This window comes from Trichoplax adhaerens, genomic scaffold (assembly GCF_000150275.1).
Source record: "Trichoplax adhaerens TRIADscaffold_15 genomic scaffold, whole genome shotgun sequence".
NCBI lineage: Eukaryota > Metazoa > Placozoa > Uniplacotomia > Trichoplacea > Trichoplacidae > Trichoplax > Trichoplax adhaerens.
In genome coordinates this window covers 971,591-977,597 of record NW_002060957.1, presented here as the reverse complement: position 1 = coordinate 977,597, position 6,007 = coordinate 971,591, and positions in this window count along the sequence as shown.

Here is a 6,007-nt window from a genome sequence, read left to right as displayed (position 1 = left end):
ATGTGCATAACGGACATACCATGAATGTTAACGACAATCTTATCTTATTCATAATAAGATAACAACTTATTTTCCTAGATATGCTATCTAGGACTTAATCGTCATCATTATTCATATTTAGAGACATTACAGACACGGACATACCATGAACGTTAACGACAATCTTATCTTATTCTTAATAAGATAACAACTTATTTTCTTAGATATGCTATCTAGGACTTCATCGTTTACAGAACAACTGCAGAAATAGACTGTAATAAACAGCCTTATTTAATACGATCGATCTTAGCGATACTATGTCTATAACAACTATATTATTTCGTAACAACGGTCAAAATGTTTCCTATCATCAGTGAAGAGAGTGCAGCAAATATGAAATTTTTTTTCCATTTGAAGTACAGTACTACACACTATATAGTCGAAACATTTCCAATCATCAGCGTAGAGTGCAGCAACTATGAAAATTTTGTTCATTTCAATTTGATAGCGATATGTATATTGGTAGAGTATGCAGATGGATATACCCGTCGAACAGATATCCTATTCAGTGTCTGTCATTTCGCTTTCGATACCTTAGCTGGGAAAAGTTGGCACTAAAACGAACGTGCAAATACAGTGATTTATACCGATATCGAGAGGCATGAATTGAATTGATACCTTTACTCAAATATCTGATAGCAAAATAACATTGCTGTACACTGTACAGCAAAGGATACTTTGAAATTCTTGTGCTGGTGTCGCTCTGATATTACTCGTTGTAGTGGTACTGCATACAACTTGATTCCAAACATCATTTTTTGTACAATGGCGTCCAGTAGATTTGAATTGTTTTCATATTATATCAATGAGCTGAATTGAAGTAATTCCCTTCCTACTTTTCAGGCGTATCTTGACGCTATTCCTTTGCGTCCATTTCTCTACAACATTTTTGGTATTAATTCTTGCTTGATCTCTTTCTTTGATTGAAATAAAAGATAGGCAATGAATTCATTTGGAACCCAAGCACTAAAAGGATTTACTATGGCATAGATAGCCATTCCGATTAATAATACAGTTCAGACAGATTGCCATTGCGGATAAACTATCCATTGATAACGATAACATGACAAGTCGTCATTTTCTAGTTGTAAGATAGCGCAGTTTTCAATTCATGCACAAGTAGAATCTCTTTCGTCATTAACATCGGCTGGAATACCAAATTACAAATACCGGATCCACTGCTGCTATCCGCGCATCCCTAGTTCAGTAGTCCAGACCACCAACAGGTGCATTCATGACCAATCCTTCTCATTCCTGACCACTGACTATGGATCTTGCTTTCATGCCGTTTCTTTTTGTACTGTAGTTATTTAAATGGAGCTGCCAGTGTGACCTATTCTATAGGCAGGTTTATAGTGAATGGTGTACTGTACGCGTATAGTAGTTGTTGCCAGTACTTTGGATCATTTTGCTAGGAATTACTCAACCTAGGAACATACTTTATCATTGCGTTGATCTATTCCTTCATTTGCGTTTCTTTTTTGTACAGTACTGTAGTTATTTATTTATTTAATTTAATGGAGCCGTCAGTGCAACCTATTCTACAGGCAGGTTTATAGTGAATGGTGTACTGTACGCGTATAGTAGTTGTTCTTGTTGCCGCATCATTTTACTAGGAATTACTCAACGTAAGAACATACTTTATCATTGCGTTGATCTATTCCTTCATTGGCGTTTCTTTTATACCGTAGTTATTTAAATAGAGCCGCCAGTGGAACCTATTCTATCGGCAGGTTTACAGTACTGTATAGTCAATGGTGTACTGTACGCGTATAGTAGTTGTTCTTGTTGCCAGTACTTTGCATCATTTTGCTAGGAATTACTCAACATAGGTACATACTTTATCGTTGGGGTTGATCTACTTACTGTACTAGAGCAGTCCAAATTGTGATGGCGATTTGAAAATTGAACAAGAAGCACTAGAGACCGACCATCCATGACTGTCACGATCACCGTACTTGATTTTTACTTTTGCTTTTCATTGTACTGTACAGTACATGGACGTTTGGACATGTGGACAACTGGCTCGCAACACGTGACCAATGGACCGTGCTCGCCTTTTGTACAGTACAACGACGATAGGATTGAATGACTCAGCAGTCAGCACCTCGCGTCCTCCTACAGTATTGCAGTAGGTAGAGGGTCTGATGTGTTGAATTTTCTTTCCAAACTGCCAAAATGGGCAAAAAGAGTACTCAAATGAAGATAAAATGACTACTCTACTTCATAGCATGATGTACAAACTGTCCATGGAAGAACAGTGGAAGCATATAGTCATAAGAACTTGATTATATACGATGCCATGCAAAAATTGGAAAGGAAAATTCATTGTTCGACACACCAATGCATACGAGAACTGTCAAAGCCTGGATGAAAACCTTGAATGACCAAGTCTAGACCTTGAATAACCAACTGCCTTGAGGCCGAATTTAGACTGTCATAGGAGTACTGTGAAAACTTGTATGAAAACCTTGAATAACCAACTGTGCCCTTAGGCCGAATTTAGACTGTACTGTACAGTCCATGATCCAAAATGACTACTGTACTCCAACCCAAAATCACATTGAATGGACGAGTTAGCATGGCCAATTTGAGCTCGATTTCGACTAGACATGCACGCGCAATCATGATGAGAATGGGCCATTGGCATAGTGATAGGATCAGTAATACCTAGTGATTTTTTCAGTTCTGTAATGATAGGGTAGACGTGCAGTAAAAGCACGTTTAATGCATTTATCACAAAGGATGAAATCCAATTGAATTGCCTTGTTGTTTATTCATCATGGAGATCATCCTTGTTTATGGGACAATATTGACCAACAACATCATCGCTCGCAGCGGACTAGCGAGCACAGCATGATCGGGGGGATAAGAGTGCGTGCAGATGCAGCAATTAGCACATCATTCTGAATTCTTATTCAAGTTGTTGTAGCGAAGACGGAAATGGACAACGTCGTCATTGAAAGGCAAAATAAAGCGGTCGACTTTTCTGCCAAGAAATTGAAATACCCACTCATTGATGTACACTAAAGTAGACGAACGCAACAAATAAAAATGTCCATTAATAATCAATTGCTAAAATTATGTTTGACATGCATAAGGTAGGGTCCCCTCATTTCTTCAGGTATCATTCAAAGGATGTTCATCAATAGTGCATATACAACGTCTATTCCATTTCTATACTTGCTCAACATTGATAAAACGGTTGATGGACGTTGACGGTACTCCATCTCTCCTCATCATAACCATACTCTATTTCATCGTACTCTACGAATTCATCACTTGCCAAGAGCTACTCACTAAAAATGACCATGGAGAAGCAACCTCAGTTAATATCTCCTTTTAAACGTTTATTGATAGAATGACATACATAACATCATAGTGGTTATACATGAATAAAATGATATTCTACACCATCCTATGACAATTACTACATTATAGATTTATTTATTCAGGTAATAAGTATAGTACTACCTTGGCAGTACTCATTGTATTAAACTTGGTACATCGATATTGCGTTACGAAATGCCTCAAACCTAAGTTAGAACGGCCTTTCGTCTATCAAATAGAGTAGTACAACAATGAATCGTTGTTTGTAGTTGTGCATTAATTCGCCTTGAGAATTGCTACTTATAAATTGATTGCTAAAAATTAGATGAAAGGTGAAGTCAACCTTTTAATCGATCAAACTGGTCACAAGGAACTAATATTGGATAATACAGATGAGTGCCTAAGCGTGTTTAGACAACCGTTACCAAACGGCTATCCAAGAGTGATCAATTAACAAGTTGAAAAAATCAAAAAGAAATTTTTTGCAATGGTTGTTCCGTTCTGTACATCAATGTTAACTCGATAACAAAATGACACCTAAAGTAACGTAACCTGGAGTGACGAGGCCGTTTATTCCGATGAAACCAGTAAAAACATTCTCCTAAACCTATGAAAACCAACTCCACAATCAGGACAAACTGCAGATACCCTCAGTCGCAAAACTCAACACATGTATCATAATTGCAGCCCAATAATTTGTACTACCTACAGATTTATATCTACAACAACTGTAAGTTACAGGAATAGCGCGATCAATTAGGTGTTTCTACAATCGTTCATCTGCTTGAGTACTTAGTATAGCTCGTCTTGGGTGGTTGAATTAGCATAGAAAGTAGCAATTCCATTAAATTAAATACAGTAAGAACAGAAACTAAAAAATGATATTTTTTCCTTTTCAACATAACAGTGGTGCTTAATTTTCTTCGTCGTCTTCGATTGTTCTACTATCATCAATAGATTTGACTTCTGCTGTGACATCATTCAAATCTTTATCTTCCAACATATTTAAATTCCAGTGGAGAAAGATCATTTTATCAACAGTCTCCACGTCGTATTTAGTGCGTTGCTCTTGTATTAGTAAAGATGATAACCATTTCGGTTTACAAGCACTTACACTGGCCGGCTGCGATAAAGCAACATTGGCAATAGTAGCAAGATTAGGGCAACTTGGCTTGATCAATTCCCACCAAGAGGATGCATCAACACCAGATGCGCAATCCCATACGCTGGATTGACTAAATACCGATTTGTCTTGTTGACTTCTAAAACAGGCTAATTCACTCAAAGCAGCCGAAGAGTTGGGACCAGCCATAGTGGACACCATAAAAATCACTTTAGCATTATGTTCACATAATAAATGCTCACCACGATATTTCGGATCTAACTGGTAAGCTAACAGCATCATTGGATTGATAATCAATTGCCATTTTTGGTTGAAAAATGTGGCAATGGAAGTCTTGATAGGCAAGTTGCAGTTGTTAATATGTTGAGAGATGCTATGAAATTTATCAAATACTGCAGATAATGCTGGCTGAGTTGTTTCAAAACTGACAGCTGTTTCGATCATTGGATCCATAAAATCAGAGTATATTTTCAAATTCATCCAAAAATCTTCCGACATTATCAAATTACAGATATGCGTATCAACAAAGCCAGCTTCAGTGACAGCACTATGCAACGCTGACTTGCTATTTAGCAGACAGGTGTAACATAGCTTTATAGTTTCGTAATCATCCAGTACCGGCATTACCAAAGGAATAACTCGTTGATATTTTTCTTGCTGACAATTTTGCAATGTCGCTAACGCTAAGGCATTCCGGTTAAAGTAGTTGACTATGTCGATACATTTACATAATAAATCTTTACTCCAGTCTACTTCCAGGGTATCCGATAGTAACAGATTGATAATGTGGCTACAACAACAATAAAAATTTAAATGAGGGTACTCGCCAGTCAGCAAATTTTGAACCGGTCTTGCTGTTTTCGAGTCGTTGGTAACGATAGAAATCACTTTTTGATAGTCAATTTCCTTGAAAATCTCTCTGATTTGAAAGGCGATTCCTTCAGCCATTTGCGCTTCATTGCCTGCGAGTAATACATGCAAAAAATTCGATTAAAGTCCATGCATACCGTGACACAATCCAATATTTCACTCTAGACAACAGCCTACAAGCGAGGCATCACATCACGAGAGAGTTGGATCAATTGAATGATACTGCAAGTTTGCTGGAATTTTCAAGCTACCTTCGAGTTACAATTGGTAAACTGAAGATGACAACACTCTTACATTTCAAGCTACCCTCCAGTTACAATTGGTAAACTGAAGAGGACAACACTCCTACATTGCAAACACACATGTTGATATGTACAGTATATAGAGATGATACTCTATCTACGGTTATAGCCATCACTGCAAAGGTCAAGTAAAGTTAGTCGAAGGTAAGAGGTATACATACTGTAAACGTTTTGATGGTGAACTAATACATCATGCCACTAGCCTATTTGTAAACAGGCTATAATCGTAACAATTGGTTTATCCAATGAGCGTTAACTCATCAGCAATGAATCATACACACAATTCGATAAGAAAATGATCCTAATCTCTAGCTAAGGGGGATCAATCATTTCAATGATTGAT